Below are 23,002 nucleotides of genomic sequence, written 5' to 3'. Positions count from 1 at the left end.
GACAGATGCTGGGGGCAGGAAAACCATAAAATGAAGCGGAAAGTGGTAGGTTGGTATCTCAGGAAGGCTACCAGGGTCCCCATTGAAACCACCATGGATGATAATAAAGTTTCTTGGAGGCTAGGTGAAGGGTGAGGGATCTGGCTGCTTCCAACTACTCCTCCCCTTTCAAACACTCTCTGAACAATCTCAGATGATAGACCAACAAGCCAATGCAGAAAAGCTGATCCATACTGTTCATTTCAATCTACTTTAAAACTCATGTCATTTAGTCTGTATTTATTTAGAAAGGCTAAAAACTTGGAAAGCCAAAATTCCAAAAAAATAAATTTCATTTTATTTGCTTCTTCCCAGATATGAAATAATTTTGGGGGGGGAGAAAAAGCTACTGTGGAAATTTCATTTCCTTGGGGGGGTCACCCAACCCCACTCACTACCTTGCAAAAAACAAAATAAGTGTGTTGTATCTGACTACCCTCTCCCACAATCTTCCTTCTATAGAATGGTGCTATAGTCAGGATTACACAGGATTTAACACTGTTTACATTAAGGGCTTGTAGGATTTAGAATATGAAATTCCAGAAAGCAAAAGAATTTGAATTATAACCAAGAATCAACTACAGCAAAACTGAACATCCTCTTCCAGGGGAAAAGATGGATATTCAATGAAATAGAGGAATTTCAAACTTTCCTGCAGAAGCAATCAGAGCTAAACAAAAAGTCTGATCTCCAAGTGCAGGATCCATGTGAAGCATAAAGAGGGTGGATGGGAAGGGCAAATTATGATGGATTTAATGATGTTGAACTTCTTGTGTTTCTGTATGGATATTGATAATTCAAATGAACCATCTCAATAAATAGAGTAGTTTGAAGAAGTATATATAGACAAGGCACAGGAGAGAATTGAATATGAAGGTATAAAATAAAGTTAGAGTCAATGAGTGAAAAAAGAATGGACTGGGATAAAGAGAATGGAGAGATCAAATGGTATAAGATATAAAGATTTTGCAATGGAGTGGAAGTCGGGAAGGTGAGGGGAATTGAGTGAGCCTTCATTCTTATTGGAAATGACTGAGAGATGAAACAACATACATACTCAATAACAAATAGAAATCTTTGTTACCCTAGAGGAAAAAGGAGAGGAAGGGTATGGAAGAAAGGGGAAGGGGGAGGGGAATGGGTTGTAGGTGACAAAATTGTTTCTTACATTCTTTCTTATGTAGCTAAAATTGGGAAAGGAGTTAGCATTCTGATTTAATAGAAAAAGAAATTTAGACTTACATTACTTATTATGTAAATGATGAGTCAGTGTCAGTGTCAAAACTACCTATCCTAATAGTACTTGAAATTATTCCATTTTTTCAGTGTTCCTCAGAAAATAGAACATAGAGAAGAAAGTGGAATGTTTGATCTTTGCTTTTTAAGATGTTCTAACCCTGTATCATAAGCCTGAAGTTACCCTATTTGCCACAAGAGGGAGAATGTGTTTCAGTAAGAAGAAAGTGAAGGAGAAGTACTTCACATTCATTGGGCTGCTTCAAGAAGAAAATGACAAAGAAGTTAAGCTGCCCAAGATGGAGAACAATGAAATACAGGAGTGACTTTTAAGCATCATGGGATGAGCAGAAATGACCAAATATGCAGCAGGAAAGAAAAGCAGTCCTACCTGTGTAAGACATGCTTCTTATTTCTAAGAGGCCGCAATCTAGCTGAAAAAGAAAGAATTAACATGCAATGAACATTTGGGGGGGTCGTAAATGAAGTGATATCTATTCTGTGATGTCATCAGGATGACAATTCAAAGAGGGAATAATATGTCAATAAGGACTAGAGTACCTATGGAAGGCTAAATGCATTAATTCTTAAAGAATGAAAGAGATATAAATGAAACTGGGTAGGAAAGGAGAGAGATGAGAGCCAGAGCGAGAGAGAGAGAGAAAAAGAGAGGCAGACAGAGACAGAGAGAGACAGACAGAGACACAGAGAGAGAGAGAGGGAGCAAGAGAGAGAGACAGAGACAGAGACAGAGACAGAGAGAGATGGAGAGAGACAGACAGACAGAGAGACAGAGACACAGAGAGAGCAAGAGAGACAGAGACAGAGACAGAGACAGAGAGAGATGGAGAGAGACAAAGAGAGAAAGAGAGATGGAGCATTTATTTGGTGCTAACCTGAAAGACACAATACTAATCCTTGGTAATAAAAATACAACCAAGACAGTCCCTGCCTGCAAGAAACTTACATTCTAATGGGAAGGAGACAACTAGAAAGACTTCCAGTTCTAAAGCAGTGTATACCCCAATACTTTAATGTAATGGTGTCAAATTCAAATAAAAGCAGAGTTACTAAACCACATATACATTTCCTTGTAGCTGCATATTGAAATAGAAAACCACATACTAACATTATCTATGTTCTATTGCATTTTTTTAATTTATTTTGTTAAATATTTCTTGTTACATTTTTATCTAGTTCTGTTGGCCTATGGACCATATCTAACACCTCCATTTAAAAATTTTAAATTACCTCAATAATTTAGGCATTCCTCCCAAAGAGCAACTATCAATTCAGACATCACCTCTGCATCCTCTGAAGTTTTAGACAGGTTCTCTCAAAAATCTTCTATAGAGAGTCCACCTACTGTGCTAGAGGCCTACCTCTTGGTCTTTTTCCACTCCTTGGATTCAAGTAAGCAATAGATTTGCTAATCTGAACTCATACTAAATGAAGTCTCTCCCTCTTATCTGTTTGTTTTTGCTATGAAATATGCTACATTTAATTTTTTTAGACTTATGACTCTGTTTTAGTATTTCTTGTTGCCTCATGAATTCATTGACTTCTATTCTCTCCATTCAATTCTTTTTGTTTTAGGTTTTTGCAAGGCAAACGGGGTTAAGTGGCTTGCCCAAGGCCACACAGCTAGGTAATTATTAAGTGTCTGAGACCAGATTTGAACCCAGGTATTCCTGACTCCAGGGCCAGTGCTTTATCTACTACGCCACCTAGCCGCCCCCTGTCCATTCAATTCTAAAGGTGTTTGCTATTTGGGACAACTTTTGTGCCAATCTGTTACTTCCCTCTCCAATTCTTTCTTCCTCAGCTCTAATTTTCCAAGCTCTTTTGCCTTCTGAAATATTATATTCCAAGCCCTACAAGTTCTTAATGTGGATGCTGCTAAGTCCTGTGCAATCCTGACTATAGCTCTACAATATTTGAATTGTTTCCTTCTGGATGCCTGTAATATTTTCTCTTTGACTTAGAAGTTCTGGAATTTGGCTATAATACTCCTGGGAGCTATATTTTAGAGGATGTCTTTCAGGAGGAAATCAATGGATTCTCTCAATTTCTATTTTGCCCCCTGCTTCTAGGATATCAGGGCAATTTTCCTGTAGAAATTCTTTAAAAATGAAGTCAAGGGGGAAGCTAGGTGGCACAGTAGATAGAGCACCGGCCCTGGAGTCAGGAGTACCTGAGTTCAAATCCACCCTCAGACACTTAATAATTAGCTAGTTGTGTGGCCTTGGGCAAGCCACTTAACCCCATTGCCTTGCAAAAAACTAAAAAAAACAAAATTGAAGTCAAGGCTCTTTTCCTGATCGTGATTTTCAGGTAGCCTGATAATTTTTAAATTGTCTCTTTTGGATCTGTTCTCTAAGTCAGGTTTTTTTTCAGTGAGATATTTCACATTTTCTTCTAGTTTTTCATTCTTTTGGTATTGTTCTATTGCTTCTTGATTCCTTGCAAAGTCATCAGTTTCCTTTAGCTCCATCCTACATTTGAAGGAGTTGTTTTCTTGAAAGAACTTTCTTATCTCTTTTTCCTTCTGACTAATTCTGTTTTTAAGGCATTCTTTTCCTCATTAACTTTTTGGACTGCTTTTTCCATTTGACCTAAACTGGTTTTTAATGTGTTTTTTTTCCTTCAGCATTTTTAATATCTCCTTGACTAAGCTGCTGACTGGTTTTCATGATTTTCTTCCATCACTCTCATTTCTCTTCCCAGTTTTTCCTCTACCTCCCTTACTTGATTTTCAAAACCTTTTTTTGAGCTCTGCCATAGCCTGAACCCAATTCCTATGTTTTTTGGAGACTTTGGATACAGAAGTTTGGACTTTGTCATCTTCTGAGTGTGTGTTTTGATCCTCCATGGGACCAAAGTAATTGTCTATGGTCAGGTTCATTTTTTTTTGTTTATTCATTTTCTCAGCCTGTGCCCTGGTTTTGGAGTGCTTCCTGAGCTTTTGAATATTATTGGAACACTGCCCTCAAGGGCCTCAGTTCTTTCAAGGTCTTGAGAGATCCTGACTGCTCTCCTGCCTGTGCTCTGTTCTGTGAATAACCACAAATACGCTCCTCTGCCCTGGAGCTATGAGGAGGGTCCCTGCTCTACTATGATTTCTTTTTTTTTTTTTAGGTTTTTGCAAGGCAAATGGGGTTAAGTGGCTTGCCCAAGGCCACACAGCTAGGTAATTATTAAATGCCTGAGAATGGATTTGAACCCAGGTACTCCTGACTCTAGTGCCAGTGCTTTATCCACTACACCACCTAGCCACCCCCCCCACTATGGAAGTGTGGGGGCCCAGATTGTCACCAGGGTCTGCATATGGACAGTACCTAAGTTCTGTCCCAGGGACAAAGGAAAGATCTCTACAGTCTCCTCCCCCCCCACCCCCTTACCTTCCATGGGCTGAGTCCTCTGGGAGTAGCTGCTGGGCAACTCCCTGCTGTATAGCTTTGTGGGCCTGCTTCCATTTCCTGTGATTTGGGATGTGCTGATGGCTGTGGCTGCACTGAGAGCCAAGCTGGCCTGAGCTCCGCACTCACTCTGGCAGAGGTTTCCCTGCAGATCTTCCAAATTGTACTTGGTTTTCCCTGGGTTGGCAAGTCAGGAAATTGCTTCTGCTGCCAGGAGTCGGTGTTCTCAGGGACCCAGGGACCCCAAGGACTATTTCTGGAAGGTTGGAGCTCCTTCAATCCTGCCTGGTGATCCTGGCTACTCTGCCCTCCAACCCCCATGGAACAGAGTCTTCCCATGATCTTCCTGGTTGTCTTGGGCTGGAGAATTGCCTCACTGGATCTTTCTTTGGGTTCTGTCTCTTGAAAATTTAGTTAGAGTCATAATTTTAAGGTTTTTGAAATATTTTAAAGAGAACTCATGGGGAAAGCCTGACCTTATGCTACCATCTTGGTTCCATTCTCTTTTCTTTTCCACATTTTTTACCTCTAGCTTTCTAATTCCACTTTTAGAGCATTTTAATGCTTCATTTCTTCCAGGAATTCTCATTAAGTTTTTATTCAAGCTGTGTTTGTTTGTTTCCGAGGCCTTACCTGATGATGTTTTGTAATCATTCTCTTCTTCTGGGTTTGTGTTTTTAATGCTCCTATCTCCATAAAATCTTTTTTATGGGAGTTCTTTTCTTATTGGTTTGTTTGTCCATTTTTCCAGCCTAGTTCCTGACTTTAGACTTGATGTTAAACTTGACCTCTACCATATTTCTGAAGGAAAGTGGGGTATACACTGTTTTAGAACTAGAAGTTTTTCTAGTTGTCTCCCCCATTATAATGTAAGTTTCTTGTAGGCAGGGACAATCTTAGTTGTAATTATATCACCAAGGATTAGTATAGTATCTATCAGGTAAGCATCAAATAAATGCTCGCTCTCTCTCTCTCTCTCTCTCTCTCTCTCTCTCTCTCTCTCCTTTCCTACCTAATTTCATTTATATCTCTTTCATTCTTTAAGAGTTAATTTAAGGGGCAGCTAGGTAGTGCAGTAGATAGAGTGCTGGCCCTGGAGTCAGGAGGACCTAACTTCAAATTCGGCCCCAGACACTTAATAAATACCTAGGTAATAAATACCAAATGACTTTGGGCAAGTCATTTAACCCCCATTGCCTTGCAAAAAAGAAAAAAATAATTAAGTCCTGTGAGCATTTCTTCATGTGGATTTATTGTTATTGCTTTCTTGAGGTACTGAGTGTTATGTTATTCCAGGATCTCAGAGATGGGTTTGGCATTTGCAAGTTTTCACTGTTTCCAAAAGTGTCTGTCAGCTGAAAATCTTATTGTTGCCCCCTGATCTTCACTTTTTAAATTCCTGGCCTTAGTTGATTGATGATAGACTGTTACTATTAGTCTGCTGAAAAGCTTTGTTGACTCAGATAGGCAAAATTGTAGGCTCCCATTTGGTCTGGATTTCCTTGCCTTGTTTTTCTTCTGTAGGCTGAATTAGATGTCATTTTTGACAATTTTTATGGTTTAAGATGAAACTTCAGAATAGCCTATTTAGACTTCTCTCATCATTTAGTGAGGTGTTTTTTAGTTTTTACAAGGCAATGGGGTTAAGTGGCTTTCCCCAAGGTCACACAGTTAGGTAATTATTAAGTATTTGAGGCTGAATTTGAACTGAAGTCCTCCTGACTCACTAAATGCTGACTCACCCTCCTGAGTGCTCTATCCATTGTGCCACCTAACTACCCAATTATTAATGAATTTGAGCATTTATTCATGTGATTATGATAATAGCAATTTTTTTGAGAATTATTTGTTCATGTCATTTGTTGGTCTGGTGCATTTCAGATGAGTTGAGGTTGGGATCTCATTTGGATTGGTTCCCTTTACTCTGACATCTTGGCTCTGTCCAATCATTTTCATTTCTTGAGATATCTAGTGTCTATTCAATCTTTTCTGGTGGAAATTATTCATGATAGATAGGCTTTTGAATGTTCTATAAGCTTTGGCCCATCTTAAGCTATATTTTCCAAGATACTTTCTCTACAGTACCCTGTGCCAATCTTCATATAAAGGCACCGACTAACAATATATATCTTAGCTTGATTTGAAATCACACAGATATCATCTTAATTCATGCCCTCATAAACTTTTTTCTGGTTTGTTTTTGTTTTTGCAGCAGGCTCCTGACTTCCCTGCTGCAGGGATGAAGAACCTTTTTTTCTGCCAAGGGACATTTGGATATTTATAACATCATTCTAGGACCATATTGGTCAAACATTTAATTAATTCACTCCTATAAAGCTCCTATATTTATTAAATTTCACATTCCCCCTGTGGATGCCAGACCAATACAACTAAAGAGATTCGCAATCCCTAGGCCATCCTTCATAAGTACTTTCCTTAGTCCCATATCTCACCATGTGATTCTGTAACTCAATCAATTGCAAGGACTTCTTTTCAAAAGAATAAAATGTAAATTACTCTGATTAACTTTAAAAGCTCTTCACAGCCTTGTTCTTATCTATCTTTCCTACTTCATTGAATATTACTCCCCCTCCCACACTCTGGGATATAGTCTAACTGGTTTTCTCTCTCCAAGACAGCATTCTGTCTCCCACAATAGTGTTTTTGCCTCGGCTGTCAGTCATGTCTGGAATACACCCCCTCCTCACTTCTGGTTAAGGACCTCCTTCTAAATAACACCTTTCTTGATTCCCCTCCCTCCAATCCTGTTCTTCTCAAAAATTCTTATAATGAATTACTTTTTATTTAATTGCTTTTCTTATTTATTATTCTGCATATTATACATAAGAGAAGCATAATATAATGAGTAGAATGTTATCAGAGTCAGTGAGACCTTAGTTCAAGACTCACCTCTGACTTACATAAGGCATGTGGCCAGTCATCTAACCTCTTAATATTCTAAATACCTATCTACAGATATAAGGTATGGATAAGGTGCTAAACTGCATTGGTACAGAAAGTTTCTCATCTGAAAGTTCTCTATATCAATGGATAGTGAATAATCCCTATGTATGTATGTATGTATCTATCTATTGATCTATGTAAGTATGTGTATATATTTTCACACACACACACACACACACACACACACACAAACACATGTGGTGTCTTCTCATTACCTACTGGATCATCCCTATCCATATAAATAAATATACGGGTCTTGAGACAGACATACTTACATAGAGGTACATATATGTATTACATACTATGCATACATTTAGAGACTATCCATTGAATAATGAGAACACCAGGTATCTATGTGTGCACATGAATACACACATATGGTATGGTATGGTTTGGTATGGTAGCCAAATAGTATGATATGGTATCCAAATAGCAGCCCTGAGTGAAACAAGGTTGGCAAATAAAGGCCAGCTTACTGAAGTTGGAGTGGATACACATTTTTCTGGAGTGGTTGCAGTGTAAAAGAATTCTGTGAAGCTGGGGTAGATCTTATAATCAAAACTAATCTATTCAACATTCTTGAATGCCTACCAAAAGGAGTGAATGACAGGTTCATGACACTATGTGACCATCATTTATGCCTATGCTCCCACCATGATGAAACTGATGAAGTTAAAGAAAAATTTTATGGAGACCTCAACACCCTTATTATCAATGTACCAAAAGAGGATAAGTTTATAATTCTGGGTGACTTAAATGCTAAAGTAGGGTCAGATTACCAGACCGGCCAAGTAGTCATTGGGAGTGTTGGAGTTGGAAACAGCAACAGCAATGGTTCTACTGAAGATTTGTGCATCTCATGACTTTCTCATCACAAACACTGTCTTCCATTTATCTAAGTGGAATAAAATTTCCTGGATGCACCCTCAAAGCAAACATTGGCATCTATTAGACTAACTATATGATTGTAAGGAGAAGAGAGGCAAGATATGAGAGTAAATAGTAAATGTGTGGTGCAGAGTGATGGACTGACCACAGACTCATCCTCTCTAAGTTAAACAATCATATTCAACCAAAGTAGCAACCCCAAGGTGAAATGAATACTAAAAGAATTAATGTCAAGAGACTAGTGTGTCTCTCTGAGCTAGAACAGTTTGTTGCTAACTTGGAGGGAAAACTAAGTCAACACACAGTTGGCAACAGTGTAGCAAAAAAAGAATGGGCAGCTTTCAGAGATCTGGTGAACAGGACCTATTTTGTTCATCTGGGCCAAAACACTCAAAAATATCAAGACTGGTTTGATGAAAATGGTGGAAAAATACAGTAGCTGCTAAATGAAAAATGAAAATTCCACATGGTTTACCAGCAGGATAGTTCATCCATTTCTAAGAAGGTAGCATTTAATTCCCATAAAAGTAAAGTCCAAGTGAAGCTGAGAGAGATGTAAGATTCTTGGCTCAGTAAGAAGGCAGTTGAAATTCAATTTTATGCAGACATTAACAAACCAAAATGTTTTTATGATGCCCTGAAGACTATTCATGGGCCAAAGACATATGGTGCATCTAAACTATTCAGTGCTGATGGATCCACATTGATTATTGATAGGGACATGTTCCCAGAGAGATAGGCTGAATACTTCCATAATTGTTTTTAACAGACCATTATCAATTAATGCAGAAGCCATTGATCATTTATCTCAAGATGAAGTCGATCAGTCCCTAGCTGAAGTTCCAACTGAAGAAGAGGTTTTGAAAGCCATTAGGCTCCTTTCAAGTGGCAAAGCCCCTGGTACTGATCTATTCCAGCTGAGATCTACAAGGTGGGGAGTCCATTGCTCATCCATAAACTGACTGAAATTTTCCAGATTATATGGCATGAAGAGGTTATCCACCAAGAATTCAAGGATGCCTCCATCATCCACCTCTATAAAAGTAAAGGGAATAGATTGTTCTGTGACAATCACACATTCTTTTATTCATTGCTGGTAAGATTCTTGCCAGAGTACTTCTCAATAGATTGATCCTTCTTCTGGAAGATGGACACCTCCCTGAGAACCAGTTTGGCTTCAAAAAGGGAAGAGTCAATACAGTGTTTGTTCCCCAACAGCTCCAGAAAAAATGCCAGGAATGAAACAGAAGTCTCTACACAACATTTGTAGATCTGATCAAGGCTTTTGATACTGTCAGTTGTGAGGATTTATATTTTTTATTTAATTTATTAATTTATTTTGAATTTTACAATTTTTCCCCCTAATCTCACTCCCCCCCCACAGAAGGCAGTCTGTATCTTTACATTGTTTCCATCGCATACATTGATCTAAGTTGAATGTGATGAGAGAGAAATCATATCTTTAAGGAAAAAAATTTTGTATAAGAAATAGCACAATTGCATAATAAGATAACAGATTTTTTAAATTAAAGGTAATAGTCTTTGGTCTTTGTTCAAACTCCACAATTCTTTCTCTGGATACAGATGGTATTCTCCATCACAGATACCCCAAAATTGTGCCTGATTGTTACACTGATGGAATGAGCAAGCCCATTAAGATTAATCATCACCCCATGTTGCTGTTAAGGTGTACAATGTTCTTCTGTTTCTGCTCATCTCACTCAGCATCAGTTCATACTTGCAAGGACTTATGGAAAATTTATGTCATAATTTGGTTGCCTAGAGAAGTTCATCAGTACTGTATGTCAATTTCATGATGGCATGCTTGCCCGGGTTCTGCATAGTGGGCAATGCCATTGAGATTTCTCAGTCACCAATGGAGGGAAACAAAGATGTGTCTTTGCTCCCATACTTATTCCACAGTCATGCTGTCAAATGCCTTTACTGAGTATGAATGTGGTCTCAAGGTCAGCTACCACACTGATGGGAAATTCTTCAACTTGAAATGGCAACAAGCCAAGACCAAAATGGAGGGAGTGTTGATGCATGACCTTCTGTTTGCAGATGACTGTGCACTCAATGCAGCCTCTGAAAATGAGATGCAACAAAGATTGATTCTCTGCTACTTGTGCTAATTTTGGTCTAATAATTTACATCAAGTAAACACAAATGGTCCATCAGCCAGCATCACACCATCCATATGTGGAACCATCGATTACAGCAAATGAAGAAGTTTTGATCACTGTGACCATGTACATTGACAATGAGGTTGACTTTGGCATTTGCAGAGCTAGCTCAATATTTGGGTGACTCTGAAAAAAAGCATGGGAAAGAAGAGTTATTAGACTTACTACCAAACTGAAGGTCTACAGAGCCATTGTGTTGACCCCATTGCTATATTCCTGTGAAACCTGGACAGTCCACCAGAGTCTTGTCAGGAAACTGAATTGCTTCAATTTAAATTGTCTTAGGAAAATTCTGAAGATCACCTGGCTGGAGAAGATACCAGATACCTAGGTCCTTTCTTGAGCTAAACTGCCTAGCATTCCAGCATGAGTACAGAGAATGCAACTACAATGGATTGAACACATTGTTAGAATATCAGATGTATGCTTGCCAAAAAAACTATTTTATGGAGAACTCACATAGGGCAATCACTCACAAGGGGGTCAGAAGAAGCTCTACCAAGACATCCTGAAGGTCTCATTGAAGAACTTTAGAATTGAATGCACAGCATGAGAGTCACTGACACAGGACCACCCAGTATGGTGTGCCCTCATCAGTGAGGGTGCTGTGCTCTAAGAGGAAGGCAGAATTGAAGCAGCTCAAAGAAAACCTAACATCTGTAAGTTTAGAGTACCCACCCCAGGTGTTCCCATGGTCTATTTGTGCCCAATCTGTGGTAGAACATTCTGAGCCTGTATTGGTCTGATCAGCCACAGTTAGATACACTGTAATTTGTCTCAAACATAGTGATGTCATTTTGATCTTCTTTGATAATGAAGGACAAGAACCAACCAACACACACATGCAAACATGTATGCACATATCTATGTTTGGTATCTTCCCTAGTAGTATGCTCCTTGACAGCAGAGATTATTCCCTAACCCAGTACCTAGCAAATAGGAGATATTAATAGATTTTACATATAAGTTACAGTTATGTTTATAACAGACTTTTTCTGATTATTCTCATTCTTTTCTGATCCTGTGAACCATCCTTCCATTTAGCCACAATTTCCTTATGTCTTCTAATTTCATCTACAATGGATATTCAATATATCTATGATTCAGTATTTAGTAGTGCATTAATTTAGTGTTTGGTCAATAAAAAAATCTCAAACAGAGTATCAATGGTTAAATTAATATTCATAAATAATCCAAAATTATGAAATTCTTAGTATCTTTAAATTTCTTTGTTGCCATTCCATCTCTATTACTGCAAAAGTCAAAGGGAATTACTGAAAACTGATGACTACTCTCTCTGTCTTTTTTCAAAGCTTCCTATGACCAAATGGTTTATTATCAAATGACCATTCCACTAAAGATGAGCTTGTCCTTCCTAACACAAGCTGACCTCCAAGAGGAGACAGTCTGTTACCAAAATCCTACTCAGAGACTTTTTTAGATTGCTAGAACTCTAAGCTTCCACTTGGCTGGTATAGCTTTTTAAACCCCAGAGTGTTGACTTCTGGCCAAGATGGGTAACTAAATAGGGAACTGACTGTCCAACTCCAGCAAACCTACTTCAGAATAACCCTGAAGTTCACAGCAGAATACGTAATGATTAAGAAATCAAATGAATAATTATAGTAAATGACTTCTTCCATCTCTGAACCGCACACACACAAAAAAAAATCATCCACAGCAACAGGAAAGGTAGAAAAGCCAGTGCCCAGCAAAGGTAGGACTTCATATCCATAAAATTGTCTTGAGTCCCTGGAGAAGGACTTGAAGATCCTGCACTCTGAATCTCAAACATAAAGAGGAGGTCAAAATTTGGGAAATGGAAGTCAGAGCCCCTGAGACCCAAGCTAAGATGAAACAATATTGACAACAACACACAAAAGTGAAACAGATCGCAGAGCCTACCTTTGACACAAAGCCCAATTTAAAAACTAAGGCTAGACAGATTAATAAAACATTATTGCAAATGTAGCGATCATTCAAAAAAGAGAGAGAGAGAGTTATTTCATAACAACTGTAAGAAGAGGCTTCAAGAAAAACAGATTTTTCTACAAGGAGTGCATGAATACCTAGAAGTAATGAAGCAAGAGATTTTTAAAAAATTAAATGAGATCTCTAGAAGAAAGAATTGGAGGAAGAGTAAATAGTTTAGAAGTGAAAGTGATAAGCTTCACTCAAGAAACTGACTTCCTCAAAACCAGAATAGACCAAACAGCAATAATTAATTCTAAAGGAGGACAAAAAATATAGAGCAAAATTTAAAAATGGGAAAAATAAGAAAAAAATGAAAATGTATTCTTAACCAAAGGAAAGACATAATTACAAAAAAATTAATTATATAGCTTTGAGTAATGAAACTTTAAAAAAGAACAAAAAAAGAAAAGAAAATCAATGGAACAAACATCTATATCAAATTTCTCTGTGAGGATTTGGCATATAAGATATATAAACAATTAACAGATATAGATAAAACCAAAAGTTATTCCCTAAAACATAATTTGTCAAAGAATATAAAGAAAAAGTTCTCAAATGAAATAACACAAGCAAAAAAAGTTTCCAAATAATATAAAAGTGAAAACCACAGCAAACCTGGGGTTTCTCCTTATTTGAAAAATATGACAATAATCTATATTTAAAGGAGAAGTATGGTAATAAATGTTTATATGGCTCCTAATATGCTCCAGGCACTGTATTAAGAGCTTTTACAAATGTAATATCATTTGTTCCTTGGAATAGTTCTTCAAGGTAGGTGTGATTATTGTTCACATTTTATAGTTGAGAAAACTGAGATGAAAAGAGGTTAAATGACTTACCCATGGACACACATCTAGTAATTGTCTGAGATTGGATTTGAACACAAATTTTCTTTGATTCCAGGGCTAGTACTCTGTCAACCGTGCCACCTAGCTATCTCTGAAGGTTGGAAGATAGGTACACTAGTATTTTGTGAATCAGTAATACCATTTTGGAAAGTACTGTGGAATTACGCAAATAAATTGACTAAAATGCCCATAAGTTTTGAATCAGAGATTTCTCTACTTAGATACCCTAAGAGGGCCACTGATAAAAAATATACATACATACACCCCATATACACCAAAATATTGACAGGACAACTTTGTGATAACAAAGAAATGGAAATAAAGTAGGTGCCCATTTATTAGGGAATTGCCAAACAAATTTTGATATATGAATAAGACACTTGATACTTACTGGCTGTGTAACCTTAAGCAAGTCACTTAACCTTAATTGCCATGTATCCAGGGCCATTTCCAATCATCCTGATTCATATCTGGCCACTGAAATCATATGGCTCCAGAGGAGAAAGTGAAGCACAGCCTCCCTTACCCAAATCCAGTTCATGTATTTGTTATGTCATCTCCTCCCTGATATTATGGTTTTCTTAAAAACTGAAGGACAAACATTATTATTATTATTATTATTATTATTATTATTATTATTATTATTATTATTATATTTGAATACAGGAAGTATTAGAAAGATGAATATGAACTGATGCAGACTAATATAAGTACAGCAAAAAATATGAATGAGATCATAACAATGTAACCAGAAAAAGCAACAATCAAAAGGAAATGTTGCAAAAAAATATATAAAACCAAGCAAGACTTCAAAGAAGAGATATGAGAAATCATCTCCCACCCCTCTCCTGTGCTGAGCAGGGAGAACCATGAGTTTACACACATTTCTACATATTTTCAAACTTTTGCAAGGGATTGGGAATTTTTTTTCTTTTTCTTTATCTTTAAAAAATATGTTGTGTTAGATGTTATACTGGTTCTCTGAAAGGAGAAAAGGGAAGAATACTAAGGGAAATTTTTGACAATATAAAAAAGACATCAAACCAAATTTATTTTAAACAAAGAATTATCATTCCTCACCCCACTCTTAAAAGGAAATGTCTATGGCAGACAAAAACAGATGTTTTGTCTACAGGCAATAGAGAGAGGGGAGAATAGTGTTTAGCCTGCTCATCCACCAGGATCCATCAGGGCAGCCAATATATTGATCTACCCAGGACAGAAGGTAGAGCTGGGACCAAAGTGTGGTTGAATTTTGCCCCAGCCAAGAATACAGGTGATTGATGAAATGTCTCTTAATTTCTCTATCTTCCAATACCCTTTCTGCCTGAAAGATTACATGCTTTTTAGTCATTTCAGTCATATCCAACTTTTGTGAGGGATTTTCTTGACAAAGATCCCAAAATGGTTTCACATTTCCTTTTTCAGCTCATTCTATAAATGAAAAAACTGAATCAAACAGGGTTAAGTACTTGCCCAGGGTCACACAGCAAGTAAATATCTGAGGCCAACTTTAAACTCAGATATTCCTGATTCTAGGTACAGCACTCTATCCATTGTACCTAGTTGTCCCAAAAGATTAAAAAAAGATGTTTAAATATTGATTCTACAATTCATTTTTATGTTGTTCAATTGCTGTTTTAATAGCTGGCCTTAACATCAGCTTTCTCTAGATAAAGATAAAACTACACTATTCTTTTGAGTCTTTAATGGCATGCAGAAAATACAAATGTGGAAGAATGGAGTGCTATTTTGAATATACAGAATTGTAACCAGCTGCACACCTGACCAGACAGCCAAGGGGACTAGCTTGGGGACTCAAGAGCTTGTTGAGATTTTATTGACAATTTGAAAAAATATCCCAAAAGAGAGAGTGAAATTACAATAGGGACATGATCCTAGAGAGATGGTCTAAATACTTCCATAGTGTTCTTAACAGACCATCATCAATCAATGCAGAAGCCATTGAGCATTTACTTCAAGTTGAAGTCAATCAGTCCCTAGCTGAAGTTTCAACTGAAGAAGAGATTTTGAATGCCATTAGGCTCCCTTCAAGTGGTAAAACCCCTAATGCTTATTCTATTCTAGTTGACATCTACAAAGTGGGGAATACATTCCTCATCCAAAAGCTGATTGAAATTTTCCAGGTTATATGACATAAAGAAGTTATCCCCCAAGAATTCAAGGATGCCACCATCATCCATCTCTATAAAGATAAAGGAAATAGATTGGACTCTTGCTAGAGTGTGTGATCATCCTTGCTAGAGAAGGATGATCCTTCTTCTGAAAGATGGTCACCTCCCTGAGAGCCAGTGTGGCTTCAGAAAGGATAGAGGAACAGTCAATATGTTTACTGCCAAACAACTCCAGAAAAAATGACAGGAACAGGAACAGAACACAACATTTATAAATCCGACCAAGGCCTTTGAGAGCTTATGGATCTTTTGTCAAAGTTTGGTTGCCTGGAGAAATTCATCAATATTGTATGTCAATCCCATGAGAGTGTGCATGCCCAGGTTCTGGAGAGTGGACAATACTCTTGAGATTTCCCAGTCACCAATTGAGTGAAACAAGGATGTGTTCTTGGTCCCATACTTTTGAGGATGATGTTTTCAGTCATGTTATCAAATGCCTTCAATAAGGGTAAACATGGCCTCAAAGTCAGTTACCACACTGCTGGCAAATTCTTCAACTTGAAAAGGCAATGAGCCAAGATCAAAATGGAGGGAGAGTTGGTTCATGATCTTCTGTTTGTAGATGATTGTGCACTCAATGCAGCCTCTGAAGCTGAGATGCATCAGAGTATGGACTGATTCTCTACTGTTTGTGCTAATTTGGGTCTAACAATTAACATCAAGAAAGCCAAGGTGATCCGTCAGCCAGCACCACAACCATTTATATGTGGAGCCATCGATTACAGTAAATGGAGAAGTTTTGAGTATTGTAGACAAGTTCATCTACCTTGCAGTGTCCATTCCAAGGAGGTACACATTGACAATGAGGTTGACACACACATTGCCAGTTAGCTCAGTATTTGGGAGGCTCAAAAGGAAAGTGTGGGAGAGAGGAGGTATCAGTTTGACTACCAAACTGAAGGTCTGTAGAGTCTTTGTGTTGACCTCATTGCTATATACCTGTGAAACCTGGGAAGTCTACCAAAGCCATATCAGTTAAATGAATTGCTTACATTTAAATTGTCTTAGGAAGATTCTAAAGATCAACTGGCAGAAGATATCCGACACTGGGGTCTTTCTCCAGCTAAACTGCATAGCATTCCACCATTACTACAGAGAGTGCAATTATGATGGGCTAGGCATGTTGTTAGAATGCCAGATGTACCCTTGCCAAAAAAGACTATTTTATGGAGAACTCACACAGGGCAAACATTCACAATGAGGTCACAAGAAGTGTTTCTGGGACATCCTGAAGGTCTCTCTTAACACCTTTAATTGATTGTACTGCATGGGAGCCCTCATCTGGCACAGGACCATCCAGCATGGCATGCCCTCATCAGTGAGGGTGCTACACTCTATGAGAAAGGCAGAATTGAAGCACCTCAAAGGAAACATGACATTTGTACCTAATTTGGGGTAGAGCATTCTGAGCTCATATGGATCTGATTAGTCACAACAGAACACAGCTGTCTCAAGCATAGTGATGTCATTTTGCTCTTCTTTGATAATGACGGTCAAGAACCAACCATCTAGATATTACCAAAAAAGTCCAGCAGCAAGATATGGAAAGAGAAATTACATTTTTAATTTATTTTTATTAAAGATATTATTTGAGTTTTACAATTTTCCCCCCAATCTTACTTCTCCCCCCACCCCACAGAAAGCAATCTGTCAGTCTTTACTTTGTTTCCATGTTGTACCTTGATCCAAATTGGGTGTGATGAGAGAGAAATCATATCCTTAAAGAAGAGAAGTCTAAGAGGTAACAAGATCAGACAATAAGATATCTGTTTTTTTCTACATTAAAGGGAATAGTCCTTGAACTTTGTTCAAACTCCACAGCTCCTTATCTGGATACAGATGGCACTCTCCTTTGCAGACAGCCCAAACTTGTTCCCAATTGTTGCACTGATGGAATGAGCCAGTCCTTCAAGTTTAATCATCACTCCCATGTTGCTGTTAGGTTATACAGTGTTTTTCTGGTTCTGCTCATCTCACTCAGCATCAGTTCATGCAAATCCCTCCAGGCTTCCCTGAAATCTCCTCCCTCCTGGTTTCTAATAGAACAATAGTGTTCCATGACATACATATACCACAGTTTGCTAAGCCATTCCCCAATTGAAGGACATTTACTTGATTCCCAATTCTTTGCCATCACAAAAAGGGCTGCTATAAATATTTTTGTACAAGTAATGTTTTTACCCTTTTTCATCATCTCTTCAGGATATATACCCATTAGTGGTATTGCTGGGTCAAAGGGTATGCACATTTTTGTTGCCCTTTGGGCATAGTTCCAAATAGCTCTCCAGAAGGGTTGGATGAGTTCACAGCTCCACCAACAGTGTAATAGTGTCCCAGATTTCCCACAACCTTTCCAACAATGATCATTATCCTTCCTTGTCATATTGGCCAATCTGAGAGGTGTGAGGTGGTAACTCAGAGAAGCTTTAATTTGCATTTCTCTAATAATTAATGATTTAGAGCATTTTTTCATGTGGCTTTGATCTCCTCATCTGTAAATTGCCTTTGCACATCCTTTGATCATTTGTCAATTGGGGAATGGCTTTTTGTTTTAAAAAATATGACTCAATTCTCTGTATATTTTATAAATGAGTCCTTTGTCACAATCATTAGTTGTAAAGATTGTTTCCCAATTTACTACATTTCTTTTGAGTTTGGTTACATTGGTTTTATCTGTGCAAAAGCTTTTTAATTTAATGTAATTGAAATCATCTAATTGGTTTTTGGTGATGTTCTCCAACTCTTCTTTAGTCATACACTGCTCCCCTTTCCATAGATCTGACAGGTAAACTAGTTCTTGATCTTCTAATTTGCTTATAGTATTGTTTTTGATGTCTAAGTCCTGTAACCATTTGGATCTTATCTTGGTAAAGGGTGTTAGGTGTTGGTCTAATCTAAGTTTCTCCCATACTAACTTCCAATTATCGCAGCAGTTTTTTATCAAAGAGGGAATTTTTATCCCAATGGCTGGACTCTTTGGGTTTATCAAACAGCAGATTACTATAATCATCTCCTGCTTTTACACCTAGTCTATTCCACTGGTCCACCACTCTATTTCTTAGCCAATACTAAACAGTTTTGATGACTGATGCTTTATAATATAATTTTACATCAGGTAGGGCTAAGGCACCTTCTTTTGCACTTTTTTTCATTAAGCTCCTGGCAATTCTTGACTTTTTATTTCTCCATATGAATTTACTTACAATTTTTTCTAACTCATTAAAGTAATTTTTTTGGAATTTTGATTGGTAGGGCACTAAACAGATAGTTTAGTTTTGGTACAATTCTCATTTTTATTATATTAGCTCTACCTATCCACGAGCAGTTGATATTTGCCCAGTTATTTAAATCTGATTTAATTTGTGTGAGAAGTGTTTTATAATTGTTTTCAAAAAGATTCAGAGTCTGTCTTGGCAAATAGACTCCCAAGAATTTTATATTGTCTGAGGATACTTTGAATGGGATTTCTCTTTCTAGGTCTTCCTGCTGTTTCTTGCTAGACATATATAGAAAATTTGAGGATTTATGAGGGTTTATTTTATAACCTGCAACTTTGCTAAAATTGCTAATTGCTTCCAGTAGTTTTTTGGATGATTTCTTGGGATCATGTCATCTGCAAAGAGTGAGAGTTTTGTCTCTTCCTTCCCAATTCTAATTCCTTCAATTTCTTTTTCTTCTCTAATTGCTGACACTAATATTTCTTTTTTTTTTTTGGTGGGGGGGGTTAGGTTTTCTTTGCAAGGCAAATGGGGTCAAGTGGCTTGCCCAAGGCCACACAGCTAGGTAATTATTAAGTGTCTGAGACCGGATTTGAACTCAGGTACTCCTGACTCCAGGGCTGGTGCTCTATCCACTGCACCACCCCGACACTAATATTTCTAATACAATATTGAATAGTAGTGGTGATAATGGGCACCCTTGTTTCACCCCTGATCTTATTGGGAATGCCTCTAGCCTCGCCCCATTGAATATAATGCTTGTTGATGGTTTCAGATAGATATTGCTAATTATTTTAAGGAACAGTCCATTTATTCCTACACCCTCTAGTGTTTTTAGTAGGAATGGATGCTGTATTTTGTCATAAGCTTTTTCAGCATCTATTGATATGATAATATAATTTCTGATAGGTTTGTTGTTGATATAATTGAGTATACTAACAGTTTTCCTAATATTGAACCAACCCTCCAATCCTGGAATAAATCCTACTTGATCATAATGTATTATCCTAGTGATAACTTGTAATAATTTTGCTAAGATTTTATTTAAGATTTTTGCATCTATATTCATCAGGGAAATAGGCCTATAATTTTCTTTCTCTGTTTTAACTCTTCCTGGTTTAGGTAACAGCACAATATTAGTTTCATAGAAAGAGTTAGGCAGAGTTCCATCTTTCCCTATTTTTCCAAGGAGTATATATAGAATTGGAACCAATTGTTCCTTAAATCTTTGGTAGAATTCGCTTGTGAATCCATTAGGCCCTGGAGATTTTTTCTTAGGGAGTTCAATGATGGCTTGTTGAATTTCTTTTTTCTGAGATAGGGTTGTTTAGGTATTTAATCTCTTCTTCATTTAACCTGGGCAACTTATATTTTTATAAATATTCATCCATTTCACTTAGATTATCAAATTTATCGGCATAGACTTGGGCAAAATAATTTCGAATTATTACTTTAATTTCCTCCTCATTGGTGGTGAGTTCACCTTTTTCATTTATGATACTAGCAATTTGGTTTTATTCTTTCTTTTTTTTTAATCAAATTGACCAGAGGTTTATCAATTTTATTAGTTTTTTCATAATACTAACTTTTGGTTTTATTTATTAATTCAATGGTTTTTTACTTTCAATTTCATTAATTTCTCCTTTAATTTTTAGATTTTCTAATTTGGTGTTTAATTGGGGATTTTTGATTTGTTCTTTCTCTAATGTTTTTAGTTGCATGTTTAGTTCATTGATTTCCTCTTTCTCCAATTTATTCAGGTAAGCATTTAGAGCTATAATATATCCTCTGAGAGTTGCTTTGAATGAATCCCATAGGTTTTGGCATGTTCTTTCATTATTATCATTATCTAGGATAAAATGGTTAATTCTTTCTAGAATTTGTTTTTTGGTCCACTCACTTTTTTAAAATGAAGTTATTCAGTTTCCAATTTGTTCTGGGTCTGTATCTCCTTGGCCCAATATTGCATATGACTTTTATTGCATTGTGATCTGAGAAAGATGTGTTCACTATTTCTGCCTTTCTGCAGTTGATCATTAGGTTTTTATGTCCTAGTACATGGTCAATTTTTGTATAAGTTCCATGTACTGCAGAGAATAAGGTATATTTCTTTCTATCCCCATTCAGTTTCCTCCATAAGTCTACCATATCTAATTTTTCTAACACTCTATTTACCTCCTTAACTTCTTTCTTGTTTATTTTATGATTTGATTTATCTAGATCTTATAGTGGGAGGTTGAGGTCTCCCACTAGTAGAATTTTGCTGTCGATGTCTTCCTGTAGGTCTTTCATCTTCTCCTCTAAGAATTTGGGTGCTGTCCCACTGGGTGCATAATATATTCAGTATTGAAATAACTTTATTGTCTATGGTACCTTTTAGGAAGATAAAGTTTCCTTCTTTATCCCTTTTAACGCTATCTATTTTTGCTGCAGCTTTGTCTGAGATAAGGATTGCTACCCCTGCTTTTTTTACTTCAGCTGAAGCAAAATATATTTTGCTCCAACCTTTTACCTTTACTCTATATGTATCTCTCTGCTTCAAATGAGTTTCTTGTAAGCAGCATATTGTAGGATTCTGTTTTTTAATCCAGTCTGCTATTTGCTTATGTTTTAAGGGAGAGTTCATCCCATTAATATTCAAAGTTATGATTACTAATTCTTCATTGCCCTCCATGCTATTTTCCCTCTGTTTGTATTTTTCCCCCTCCCCCCCTTATCCATATTCCCCAATATTTTGTTTCTGAATACCACCTACTTCAGTGTGTTTGCCCTCCTAATCACCCCTCCCCTTTCTTTCCCCTTTCCCTTTTTCCCTTTTCCCTTCCTTTTGTTATTTCCCCTTTTTTTGCCCCATTCCCCTTCCCTTTCTCTGTCCCCCCTCCCCTTTTCCCCTTTTAATACATGAAAGGTTAGATGTTTTATAAGTTAACTGAGTATGTGTAGGTTGACTTTAAGCCAAGTCTGATGAGAAGAAGATTCAGGTGTTTGTCATCTGCTCCCTTCTTCCCCTCTATTACCATAGGTTTTTTGGTACCTCTTAGTGTAATGAAATTTACCCCATTCAATCCCCTCCCTCCTCATGTCTCTTTCCTGTCCCCCCTTTTTAAGGAGGTAGTTTTTTTTAGATCATTCTATGTAAGTCATAGAAAATTCTGAGTACCTGTCACTTTTAGTTCAGTATATTCTATCGAATAGAGTTAAGATTCTTGAGAGTTATTAGAGTCTTTCTCCCAAATGGGGTTGAAACCAGTTACATCTCTTTAGATAGCAGTCTCATGGATAGATCATGAATGTCCATCATTTCTGGCTACGTATATTCTCTCTGTTAGAGTTACAATTCTCAAGATTTGTGAGAATCTTTTACCCCATGCTGGGATATAGCCAGTTTCAACTTACTAGATAACAGTTTTTTTTCCTTTTCCTCCCCCCCTTTCTTTTACCTTTTCAAACCTCCTGTTTGATGTCCAAATTTTCTATTTAGCTCTCGTCTTTTCATCAGGAATTTTTGGAATTCTTCCAATTCATTAAATGTCCATATTTTTCCCTGGAAGAGAAGCCTCAGCTTTGTGGGAAAGTAGATTCTTGGCTGCATTCCAAGTTCCCTTGCTCTTCAAAATATCTCTTTCCAGGCCCTTTGATCCCTTATTGTTGATGAAACCAGGTCCTACATGATCCTTACTGTGGCTCCTTGATATTTAAGTTGTTTCTTTCTGGATGCTTGCAGGATTTTCTCTTTTATCTGATAGTTCTGGAATTTGGCTGCAACATTCCTTGGTGTTTTCATTTTAGGATCTTTTTCTGGAGGGGATCGATGTATTCTTTCAATAACTACTTTGCCCTCTGGTTCCATGATATCAGGGCAGTTTTCCATCACTAGATCCTGTAATAGTAAGTCCAGGCTTTTTTTCTCTTCAATGTTTTTAGGAAGTCCTATAATTTGCAGGTTGCCCCTTGATCTATTCTCGAGGTCAGTGGTTTTGTTTATGCGGTATTTTACATTTTCTTCTATTTTTTCCTATTTTTTTATTTTTTTTT

At 37.2% G+C, this 23,002-nt stretch overlaps 1 pseudogene; it reads left to right on the top strand.

The window, feature by feature from the left end:
- Nucleotides 1-10,438: 10,438 nt before the first annotated feature.
- LOC141506537 (small ribosomal subunit protein uS5 pseudogene) overlaps nt 10,439-23,002 on the top strand; it is a 47,497-nt pseudogene continuing 34,933 nt past the window's right edge.

This window comes from Macrotis lagotis, chromosome 1, assembly GCF_037893015.1.
Source record: "Macrotis lagotis isolate mMagLag1 chromosome 1, bilby.v1.9.chrom.fasta, whole genome shotgun sequence".
Classification (NCBI taxonomy): domain Eukaryota; kingdom Metazoa; phylum Chordata; class Mammalia; order Peramelemorphia; family Peramelidae; genus Macrotis; species Macrotis lagotis.
This window is presented reverse-complemented; position numbering and strand designations above follow the sequence as displayed.